Source organism: Lutzomyia longipalpis, chromosome 4, assembly GCF_024334085.1.
Source record: "Lutzomyia longipalpis isolate SR_M1_2022 chromosome 4, ASM2433408v1".
NCBI lineage: Eukaryota > Metazoa > Arthropoda > Insecta > Diptera > Psychodidae > Lutzomyia > Lutzomyia longipalpis.
Window position 1 is genome coordinate 23,997,075 of NC_074710.1, and position 12,930 is coordinate 24,010,004.

The 12,930-nt window shown below is 34.2% G+C and overlaps 3 protein-coding genes across 3 annotated transcripts in view; 2 read left to right on the forward strand and 1 right to left on the reverse strand.

Moving 5' to 3' along the window:
* Positions 1-12,930, forward strand: part of LOC129795035 (probable asparagine--tRNA ligase, mitochondrial) — a 1,173,171-nt gene that overhangs the window by 902,524 nt on the left and 257,717 nt on the right. The gene's annotated exons all lie outside the window — the stretch shown is intronic.
* Positions 1-12,930, reverse strand: part of LOC129794972 (mucin-2-like) — an 826,140-nt gene that overhangs the window by 690,551 nt on the left and 122,659 nt on the right. The gene's annotated exons all lie outside the window — the stretch shown is intronic.
* The window catches only part of LOC129795002 (sodium-dependent nutrient amino acid transporter 1-like), an 899,230-nt gene that overhangs the window by 628,583 nt on the left and 257,717 nt on the right, over positions 1-12,930 (forward strand). The gene's annotated exons all lie outside the window — the stretch shown is intronic.

Genomic DNA, 12,930 nt, shown 5'->3' on the forward strand with positions numbered 1-12,930 from the left:
TGAATCACGCTCATTGGTGGATGGATGAGATCGTACGACATAGAGTTCCCCAGTCATCGCCACTCTGCCAGTCACTACAATATAAATTTAGCACAAATGTATTGAAATTTCATTTAGAATTAAATTCTTTTGATCATTGTATGAGTGTGCGGAACGTGGCGACTTTTTTTTTCTCTCTCTACTCTCTTTGCACAATTTAAAAGCTTTAAGCTATCTACTTAACGTGGTTGCCTAATTAACGAATGGATTTATTCATGAATTAAAAAAAAAGACGAAATATGGCACCACCTGAGGAAGAAAGTGCGATATACCCATTAATCAAGGTTAAGAACCTGGCATCAAATTGTGATTATATATAACCACACAATCCTGACATAATGAATTTATCGTATGATCGTGATGATTTTTCCACCTAAACGACAAAAATAGCCACACTATCATTCTTTCTGCAAAAATTCTTGATTTCTATTTAGCATGATTCATCATTTGAATCACATGTAGTGTGTAGAAATTTCCATGGGATGACTTTGGTTTATTCTACTAAACAATCGTACGATTCGGCAGTCACAAGATTGTCTCGGCAAAAGAAATCTTTCTGCGGCTACATTTGGGTCAATTGATTGATTATTTATTCGTAAATTGCATATTGCCGCAGCGAACTTTTCTTTAAATAAGAAATGCGATAAGTCCAATTGAGACCATTAAATTGTGCATCAGTCTGCGTCTCAATTCCTGAAGAATTAACTATACCATGCCGACCATGCTCGTCAATTGCTGTCAATTTCTAAATTTAGCAATTTAATTTAATTTTTATTGCATATTTTCATTATTTAAAAAATACTCATAGGAACTACCCCCAGGAACCTCAGTCCTCTAACTCTCATCCTCAAGGAGCAGATTAACATTTGCAAAGTAATGAGAATCTCACGCCACGGCAAATTTATGCAATAAAATGACAAATCTTATGTCACAAATGCATTCCTTGAAATGATTCAACCAGATGCTATATAGAAAGCCTTTAGAGATTATGAAACATTCATGCGGGTTTTAGGTGCAAGAATCACCTCATTTTTCTGCACACACCACTGTCAAATCAGCCAAGTGAGCACACGCGCACATTAAATACAAACGCAGGTAAATGTGGCGCCACCACACCAAATTGCCCCACCAGCGTGTTGGGTGAGGAAGTAGGGGGCCTTCCCCATGTATTAAATCAAAATTGCTTTGGGATGTTTGTACACATATAATAGTGAAATATTGAAAAATTGCGATAGAGAGTGGTTGAGGTGTAAGTGAGAAAAGAAAATAGATCTTCTGTAGAGAACATTGCGAAGATTATGAGAACAAAATGTTTAGATACGAAAGTCAAGAGCTTTTAGACACTATTGCGTTTTTTGTCTCTTAAAATATATGAAACATTCGCGCTAATGTTTCATCTCTCATTTTTTTTAAATTGTATTCACTTTATCTTACCACAGGTCTAATCAAACTTTATTTACAGACTTCTTCTAAATTTCTCTCTCAAAATTCCCCATCAAAATGTATATTTTTTATTATGTTAAACACCCCTATTTTACCTGTAAAATATTCATTGCCCAAAAATTTGCCTGAAATTAAACATCATAAGGGCACATTGTTTAAACGAACTCAATGCCCAAAAAAAAGTCAACGAAAAAATCTTTTTTCCTCTCCCTCTGTTAAAATTTTAAATATTTACTTCGAGGAAGGATCAAAGAAAGTTTTTTTTGCTCCACTTAAATTATCTTTTTTACGAAAATATTCTTTGGAATTTTACAGCATCTAATATCCTACGCGTTTTCTCCTCTTAAGTTGCTCTCTTTTAATTTGTAAATAAATAAAATGTGAAGAAAAAAGTCACAGAAGAGGTGAAAAACGTACAATGAAGGGCAAACTAATAAACACTCCACAAAAAGACTGAGAAAATCAACAAAATCATTGACATCCCAAAAACGGCTACCAACAGCTTTTCCTCCATAACCACACGTGGAATAACCATATTTGATAAACAAAACAATTCTCAGCAGAGCAGCAAAAAAAAACATTTTAAAAAAAAACTTTATTTGAAGACTAAAATTCTCGAAGATGGTATTTGCCAAACAATTTGAGAACATTAGAATTTTTTTTCTTTTCTGTGCTCTAAAAATTTGCTTTTAGTTCTAATTTTGGTTTTTCATTTCAGTTTAGATTTTTAATTAAGAATGTACTACATATAGGTATTGAAAGTAATCCACAGAACCAATAAGATAAAAGAGCGCATACTTCAATATTTTTATGTTTCACATTGAACCTGAAAGGGTTAAAACAAAACACTAAAGGAGTTAATTCATTTTTGTATGAGAAAATAAGGCATATTGGGCCTTATTAAGCGACCAAGAAACCCCTGAAATTCTCTTGAAATCTTGAAGTTTCAGCACAAATTTCCAAGATTTCGAGGGTTTCTTGGTCGCTGAATAAAGCCCATAATTTGTTTTAAAAAATTATGAGTGTAAAATCACTTTCTTTGTATTAAATGTTTATATCTTCATTTGTCGCTGAACAAACTATACAAAAATTACCAAAGTGAAAGCCTAATATTTCGTTTAATCCTAGGTTATCGCCTGAGATACTTACAACGGAAACAGGAAGTGTTATTTTATTCTTCCTACTACGTTACTTGAAAACCATTATTTTCTACGTCTTTCAGTTTTCTAATGACGGTTGGAATGCATCTTTAAGTAAAAAAGTTTTTAAAATAAGTGTTGGGAATAGCAACGTAATTCCTGAGCCTTGATATTTTTTTTTGAGGAGCGAGCCGCTAACTAATTCACTAGGTTTTTAGCCTAACACTAGCTTTTCACTGATAGGTTTCCGTGGTCTTTCTCAGGTTCCCTGCGCGTATCAGGGTCATTAGGCCTAAACTGCTCATTTAGAGGTGGTCTCATCTTTTGATCAGAAAATTCTGCTTTTGGTCAGGAGAATCTGCTTTAGATCAGGAGTATATTCCTTCTTGATCAGAAGAATGTTCCATTTCGATGAGGAATGTTCCATTTTAAAGGATTATTCTTCTGATCGAAACGGAAAACTTTCCTGATCAAAAGCAGAATTTTCTGATCAATTATTAATCCGTTTACGTTTAACGAAGCTAACGAATAATTGATTCAGTTTAGCTCTTTGCTCTTAATAAGGAACATCCACTGTATCTTACTGAATGACAAAAAGCATGAAAAAATTCGGGTTATTTGACAGAGTTGTTGCCCCTATTCATTGTTAAAGGTACATACAAGAATCCACTCTAGTGTGGATTGTTGTACATCATTTGAAACAATAGAAGTCATCTACAGAGAACTTTTACCCCCATTTTATCGTCTTTCCTTTTTTTCTGCTCTTTCATTCTCTGCTTCTCCATTCCAGGAAATGTGAGTACTTTCTCCCGTATATATGTGGGAAATGCCCCTCTCAACGTGAAATATATGGGTGCTTCTTCCATAAGTAATTGCATGCGCGATGTGGTAGAAAATACATAACATACAGGAATGTCTGATGTATGAACTCCTGGTACGTTAGAGTATTTTCCATAGTTAAATTGCAAACTTCAACACTACACATTATTTTAAATTTTGCAATAATTTTACTCTGTGCCATAACATTCGTACACGAAATGGGAATTATTTAGCATGAGATATTTAATTCTTTTCACCCTGAAACATTGGAAAAATTTCCTTTTTTTTGCTTTTTTCAGAGCTTTCTTGAAATATATTTTTCTTATACGTTTCATTCATCATTATAAGATATTTTTTAAGGATCTTTTGAACGTTTGAAAAAAGAGCACAAAAAAACATTTAAAGTGAAGATAAACGTTAGAAAAGAAATGGCAAATGTTCGAAAATAAACATCATACGTTGGAAAAGAAACTCCATACGTTAGAAAAAAATAATGAAGAAACATAGAATGAAAAAAAAATCACCAAACGTCAGAAAAGTCAAAATCGGGAAAAAAATCATCAAACTTGTAAAATAAACTGTCAAACATTAGAGAAGAAACATCAAACGGTAGAAAAATAACATCACACGTTAGAAAAAATGCCAAAACCTTTCAAGAAAATATGAAACTTTAGAGAAGAAACATCAAATCAGCCAATAGAAAAACGTTAAAAATTATAAAAGAAACATGAAACATTTAAATTATTCATCAAACTGTAAAGAAAAACATACGTCAAACTGCAGAAAAAGAACGTTAAAAGTATGAAAATAAACTTCAGGCAGTGGAAAGGAGACATTAAGCGTTTTTTTTTTTGCAGTCAAAATTTGCATTTTTGTAGACCTGAAGAATGAAACAAGAATGCCCGAAATGTCATTAAAAATATCATCAAACTGATCTTATGACAATTTCTCTTAACTTCCCTCGCAAAAGTATTCGTAAAACATACATAAAATATTACCTATAATTCAACAAGAAAATAATTTAAAGAGCAGACAAAATGCAGCCAAAAGAGTCTGCGAACTAATTTTCACAAATTAATCCATAAATTGTTCGGCATGAGGTGTGTTTTAATTTGAAAATTGAAGGGCAACTTATTGTTCCAATTTAAATTTTAAACATATCGCCGTGCCCTCGAGACTTCTCATCGCCTGATTTATGGAAGTTGAATTTACTTCTTTTTGTGCGGAGTGGCCCGAAAAAAGGAGATTGTGCTTCAATGCACACCACCGAAATGCATGGAAGTGGAAGGAAAGGAAAGGAATTTTTGCGTGCTCTTCATAAATTTCTGATATCCTGTTTGCAAAATTTTATACATATTGACTGCCACTCAACGACAAAATCAAATACAACTTCACTTCTACCTTCACTATATACACAAATATAGGTAATTTTAATACTCACCCAGCTGGAATGACGCATAAGTAGCACCCAATTGGCCATCCCGTCATAAATCTTTGGCGTGGAATTGCGTTCAGCTGGGCATGGGAGCCTGATAAAATAGAAATCCAAAAATCGTATCTCGAATACCGAACATGTTTCGAATTTTGTAGGCTATGGTCACGGAATGAAGCTTTTTTGATCGCCGAGTCGCTTTGGAGCTCTCTTCTCTCGTCACGATGGGCCATTTAATGCGTTGTTGGCCCCATAGGCGCATTGCGCTTTTCCCGCCAATTTTGTGCGCTTCTCCAATGGTTTTTGGTACTGTGGATACGTCTTTTTGGGCGCCTGGTTCAAAAACACTGGTCTGGCTATTAAATAACGGAGCCACATGCTATAAATTCAGTTTAATCGCATCCACATATGCCTCTTAAATCTTATTAAAACTAAACCCTAACCCTATGGATGGCTCCTATTTTGTCTAGTTGTTTAGACATTTATTTGAACGTTGATTAACTTATTTTTTTAGTATTAATTCCTTCTTATTTTAATAATTTTTTTGCTGAAATTATACTTATAGAAAAAATTCTGGTCAAGGTAATATATTTTTAAATTATTGCTAAAAATTTGAACGTTTGACAAAATAACTGTCAAAAAATAAATCTTAATTAAATAAATTTCTTTCAAAGTTTATTAGATAAAATACAAAAATTAAAAGAAAATAATGACAAAAGAACGTGAAACTTTCATTTAATTTAATTTATTAATTTACTTATGAGCAATGGGGGCTTTCAACCGATAGAGGGTCATTTATATTTTTACGCAGCCACCATTGAAACACTGTGGGAAAAGTTCATTGAATGAAACTGAATTCGTAACATACACCAGGCACCCATAAACATGCGCAATCAACTGCGAGAAAATAAAATAATTAAAAAAAAATCTACAATTTTAAAAATTTTTATTGATAAACAATTTGTCGGTTATATTGGAAAGAAATAAATAAAATTTGCAATAGCGTGATGTTCATTGCATTGTCACGGCCAAGGCCAATTTGCAGTGTGACCGTACAATTTGCAATTGTTTACACTGAAAGGAATGCAATAAATATATTGTTTGCAGCGTAAAATGATCATTTACCGCGTACTTGGGGGTGTGTCAATTTGTTGTGTATGTCGCTAAAGTGACGTAATGTTTACATGAATCGCAATTTGTACAATGTTTTGTCCGTTTTTGCCATAAGTGTGCGTTTGATTGATACACCACACGAAAGCGTTAAACGGGGTGAATAAAATCAATTACAAAATGCCAAAAGAATAATAAAAATAAATAATTGCTTCTTTCTAATATTTGAAACTCAAGGAAATGCGCTGAAAAAGCTAAAATTAAGGATCAATGTATTAACCCTTTTGCGACCACATAAAACTATAATCGGAAAAGAACTAAAATTTTAAAATTTTTCATGTTTCATGCGAATATTTTTACTTGAAATTTTAATCCATTCGCGTCTACGTGAAACATAGAAACATTGAAACATGCGCTCTTTTAATCACGATTATTTATTCCGTAGATGGTTTTAGAGGATGTTTCTCAGTAATAAAGTCTTCTTTGGCTTCTATTGCGTGAATTTGATTCATTTCTAACTTAAAAAAATTCATTAAATTCTTAGAAATTTGGGAAAATAAAATGTTTCATGTTTGAACGCGAAAAGGTCAACTCTTTTTCGTCTCATTTCTAATAGGTCTGTCTAACAGTTAAGTAGTTACAAAGAAAATCAAACTTTGTATTAAAAATAAATGAGGAAAGTTGATAAAAAAAAACAAATCTTAAAAGCGACAAAAAAGTAATATTTTTTTGTGTGAAACATTCGTTTTTTGTATAGACTTCTTAACGACTGTTTGATATTTGTTGAAATTTATTCAATCGGCATCGCAGTCGAGAAGAAATAAGACGCAACTCTTATGCTTCAGCAACGTTCCGCCAAATTTATTGGCATCATCAGGTTCTATTGCGCAAAGAAAATGATTTTGGAAATACAATTTAGTTTGGCGGGAAAATTACAATAAAACTTTGAATTCGTTTGTTTTTTGTCACGATATTTATGTTTGGTTTATTTATGTTTCGACGTGCCCGAAGATTATGAACCATATTCCTATCTTTTAACACAGGAGTATGGTTCATAATCTTCGGGAGCATCAGTTTGGAATATGTGGTCTATAACAGTCACTTGTACCTACCGATAGCCAAATCGCTGTTTGCAACAGCAAATGTCATATCGAAATGGGGATATTTTCAGCAGGTGCGATATTTGCTTTGCAAGCAGTGAAGTGTTTGTATGTACTTAATATTAGACATTTGTTGGCTAAGTGTTCCTGGATGGATATCTAAGGACGGTTGGATACTTACTTACTACAATTCAATTTTTTGATTCAAATTTTTTTTTCAAGTTCTAAATATTTTATTTAAAAAGTTCCCCCTCCCTGCTGCACGCATTTCTCAGCCCTAAGGAATACATCCCGAATTATCCTATTCAAGACTGCGAGAGTAAAAGATTTTACGGCTATCTTGCATGCAAGCTTTTAATTTTGGGATGTTTCGCAGCTTATGGCATTTGTCACACGCCATAGAAAAATATCCTGAGGTTTAAGATCTGGTGATCTTGGCGGCCAAGGCAAGTCACCATTCTTCGAGATCAGTCTTCCTAGGGGTAGATTCCAATGTGAAACATAGAGTTTCACATCGGAACCTACCCCCAAGAAAATGGTCACGCAAAATTTGCATGGTCTGCAACAGCTGTTTCGCAGGGAGTCCATCCTGTTAATGCTCTCAATATTGGAGGATTAAAAGAAATTTTGATTATTTCTCTGTATGCTTCCATTGATCGTGAACAGATTTCTCTATGTACCTCAAAAATAAAAAGAATGGACCTGGAAGTTAAAACATTCTTGAAACATTCCTTAATTTTCGTATAGGTGGTTAGAAGGCAAAATAAAATCATATCAATTAAGAATTTATATGCATCTTCTGTATGAAATTCCATACACTATGCGCGGAGCTGATCATCCTCTTCGTCTTTTCATGTTAATTTACTCGAAATTATTTTTGAGATAAAAAATTGAGGACTTACGCGCATAAACCATAAAAATGCTGAAGAATAACATAACCTCAATATATAACTAAAAAGCCATATTCCATAGTCAGTTAAATTGTTTATAAAATGAATGTAAAACAACATGTAAGAGTTGGTAAAAAATTTAATAAACTGATTTATATCAAAATTGTTTGTTAAAGTTAGCAAAAAGTTTTTAAAAACAAACTTTCAATGTCTTAACCCTTTAACGTCCAACGTGAAACATAAAAACATTGAAACATGCGCTCTTTTATCGCGATTTTTATTCTATGAATTTTTTTAGAGGACTTTTCTCACTCAGAACGTCTCCTTTGACCCCTTATGCGTGAATTTGATGCATTTGTAACATGGAAAAACAATTACATTAATAAATAATTGAAAAAATAAAATATTTCACGGTTGGGTCAGCGTATGACCCAAAAAACGTTAAAGGGTTAATGTTCAATGTTTTACGTTTCATCGCCTGTTTCATGATAAGACACGAAAGGGTTAAATTAATAGAAGTCTCTAGAATGTCGAAAGAAATGGGTATAAATATTCTTAGTTTTTATTTAAAATCAACCTGTCTCTTAAAGTTCTTGGGTAGTCTATTTTAGATTCTAATTAAAATTACACTTTGTTAATCTTTTCAAGAGGCAAAATAAAAGAATTCTACAATTGTGTGTAGAAATGAGGAAAAGTATCCTTCTACCAATATTATATCTCTATTAACTTTTTCGAGGGCATTTTTGTAAAACATGCTTTTCGTGTAGCACATTACAAACCCTTTGGGGCAGTAATTTGAATACATCGCAAAGGTACATAGTACACTTCCTATAATCCTAGTCCATTCCGGAATACGCGTATTCAATGGCAGCGAAGTTTTTTTTTTCTTTCTTTTTTTTTCGTTCCTGCATCCGATGCCAAAAATCTCATGCACACAGACCTTCAAGTCTATGTCATCCGGGTGCTAATTTAAGCAAAACGTCCACGTTATTGTTACCAAGGCACGTACCATACCACGGACTCACTTCAAATTTTCGCCACCTCCACACAACCATGTTCCCCGTTCCATTTTCCATGTGCGACTTTCCCACACCAGACGGCGGAAGTTGCGGCTGTGTGCTGCGATACCGCTTATGCTCTTCTGCGTGCCTGGTGTAAAATTGAAAAAGAAGCTTGTCACATTTCATGTACATACTGACTTATCGCATTCTCTGTACAAATGCACGTTTATTTGCATTTTATTAATATTCTACAGAGTCTAATGATTTCTTCCATTTGTGAACAGGTAGATAACTTAACTATTAACTTATTATTCTTTATTAGATGGAAATAATAGTTCAGGATGAGGTTCCGAAGAACCCTGTTACGTTCCCATTATTAGAATAGAATCCTTTCAACATTTAAAATTATTTTATTACCTCACATACACTGTTTTGTGTTTTGTAATTTATTATGTATATTTGGGAGACATAGTCAGTCGTGTTTTATATTCTAGATGGTTCAATATCTTGGATTTTTCAGGTGTCATTGACTTATATGACACAGTATTGGGCCAAGGATCTCTAGCATAATTAGCCTCTTTAACCTTAAGCCTTACATAAGAAACAAAGTTAAACCATTTATTAAGCCAGGTCTATTTTCTTCAGCTAGACCTTAGTTCCTTTGGCCAAACTTTTAGGCCGTATTTGGCCTCAGTTCAGCCTGATCTAACTTTGAAGTCTTAAAAGCCTGACCTTGAAAAATCTTAGGACTGACTTTAAAAACTTAAACCTATGTTTGACAAAAAAACTGTAGTCTAATTTAAAAAAGTTTATTCTGGTTTATAAAAACTCAGATCTGTCTTAAGACGATCTTCCTTTAGCTAAAAAAAGGAAGGCTTCATTACATACTGAAAAATTTATTTTAATGACAAATCCAATATCAAAGTACATGAATTATTTACTAATCGCTTGTAGCTGTTTTAATGGTTGTTCACATAAGTTCAATCATTGAATTACTTGGAGTATGAACAGCTAAAGACTTCAAGATTAACTGTGACTTTCTTCAGAAAATCATTTAAGAACTTGAAACATTCGTCACAAAATGGATTTGTGGGAATTTCAAATGTTCGCAATTACTGTAAATCGTGAGAAAAGACTGCTCCTCCAACTGTTGCTGATGTTACTAGGCGACCAGGAATTGCTCGCGGAAAGTTGGGACGTTTCACTTGGGCCACCACCATGATTTCTTGGTGGGGTATCGATGAAAAAGTTGCTGTCCTATAAAATTGCACTAAAATTCGTACGGAATTTTTCCTATCTGTGAATTTACACTGTATACCCCTAAAAAATTTCCACATCAAAGTGATTCATAAAATGTTACTTCTACACCCAGTAGAAGAAAAAATTGTCAAAATAGGAACTTCTTGTACCGAAAAAAAAAACTTTCTTTCATTAAAATTTTTAAAAATTTTTTTTGGTAATAAATTCTACGAGAGATTGTTGTGAAAGGGGAAAGATGGAAGGATATATAATTTCGTGTAAAATAAAGTTAGGAAATGGGATTTTGATGGAATTTCGCATTTTGGGAGAAATTTAAGTTGCACAGAGAAAATATAAATTAGCGTTCATGGTGGAGTCGTCTTTAACTTTTCAGTTCTTCATTTGCTGCCAAAATCACCAGGCGTCGAGAATTTCAAGCAACGTAACAAAAAGCTAAAGAAATTTCACATTGATGTAGAAAATTATATACAATGCGTATGGATTTTTTCACGAATATTCTGGGATTCTGGTGGGAAATTGTGCAACAGTGTCTCACAATGATTTTTTTGTTTGTTTTTTCTTCTTTCCCCCAAATAATTTTATATTATGTTTGTTTTTCTTCTTTTAAATTACAATACATTGCAAAAATTTCGAACGCTCCCCTAAACTACGGTATAGAAATCATATGAAATTCTCCTTGCAGAAGAGCGCGCGAAATTTTAGATGGAGAAAAATATTTAAAGATATTTTTCATGATTTTCAATGTTTAATATTGTTAAGATATCTTTAAAGTTTGATATTTAGTGGAAAATAAAAATAATTAGCAGAATTGTCCTTATAATTGCGGGAAAATTGTACTTTTGTGCTTCCTTCTGCAGCATCATGTTGTCGCTTTTCTTATGAACTCCTAAGAAATTGCTGAGCGAGTTCCCTCTCACGGAATCACGATGGAATTCTCAGCAGTTCTCCGGCATGACTAAATAAAGATATTTTCCCTGACCGGCAACCCACCTAAATGGCTAAAATCCCATCGAGACTTTATTATGTATGTACCTACACAATTTTGAAGCCCGCCAATCTCAATTGTTAGTTGCTTGTGCTAGGTTTCTTTGTGCTAAGTGCACAGAAGAAACCTTTAGCATAGGAGGGAGGGATCCCGCCATAAAACTTTACCTTTAGTTTCGCAATCAGGAGGACACCATATTTCTGGCCCCTTGGTGACTTTCCACATTGAGCGGAATGCTTGACTTTCATGGGATGTGTTTTTGACGTAGCGCACTTACAATACGGGAAAGACTTCCCCACACTTCCAGCGTGACCGCAGAATTTCTGCACGCCCGGTGGTACTGTGAACTAGATGGTGACTAGTGTGACACAATCATGCCAAAGTGTCACTTTTTATTCCCCCGCAAACCACACTCCACAAACGCTTTTAACTTTATTTGCTCCTCACGCGGCGCCATTGCTCGGCATTCCCACGCGGTGGGTCGGAATGGTGAGGCATCTCCTTCCGCCCCCATGGGAACTCACTAAAATGCTTCTTTATGACCAAAAATAAACAATTTGAGAGATTTTAGACCAGTTTGCCACCAGTATGATCTCCTTTTAACCCTTTTAACCCTTTCTGGTTTTTTTGGCAGTTACTGCCAAATGTGAATACGCGAGAATTAAAATTAAAACAGTGAGTTTGGAGTTTATCACATTTTATTTAAAGAAAAAAAATTAAATTTCCATTTTCTGATATAATTCAATAGTTTTAAGAGCCCGAATAAATAAATTTCCTTCAAAATTCAATGAAGGATCAGTGAAAAAAAACGAAAATCTATCAGAATATAGCTTGTGCAACTTGCTATAAGATGGCTCTGCCGTGTTAAAGGGTGCTACTAAAGTTTTATAATTTCGTACCATTGCTCGAGGATATTTTTACTATCTTGGTGGATTTTTAATATTTTTTTAACTAACTATTAAAATTTGTTAATATAGGGGGGGGGGAGGGCGCATAAATTAATGCATGACTTTGAGGCTGCTTTATTTGCAAAGTTATGCATTAATTTATGGGCCACCCAGTAGTTATTTTTTTTTACTAATATTTCCATTGGAATCGTAATCCAAATAATTGCAATTTCTGTTCACGAAAAACTTCACTAACTTGTGCAAAGACTGAGAGAAAAATTTAGTGTCTCAAGGGGAAATTCTCAGGGAAAATCATTGATTACTTTTACCCAAAATCTTTTATCTGCAATTCCTTATCCTTATTGAGTGGGAGCATTCTATTTTCACTATTTACTGTGCCACTGTGCAATCCACTGTTGTGTGGTTTGATTGAGAGTGAGACGTTGTGTATATAAGGTAACAAAATTACGCGACATTCTTGTCCTTCCGGGCCTGACTGGATTCTTTTTCTCAGGAGCGGACGTCCTGTGGCCCCGCAATGCTGAATTGATAATTGGTTTCCCAGAGGGCATAAAAATGCGTCCTCCAGAGCGCCTGCTGCCATGCAGGATAGCGCCCAATTTCTGGGGGCAGCCAGGAATCCCTTGGACTCTACTTTTCACCGAAGGGGTAGGACAAAACGTACCTTCCTGGTATCCTTCGTCTGGCGTCTGGGGGTTGGGTTCTGTTCGGATGATGTTATACATATTTAAGACAATCTTCGTTGCTGTTTTAATAAAAAATCACTCCAAATGTTGGGATAAAAGTTTAATATTAACTTCTATT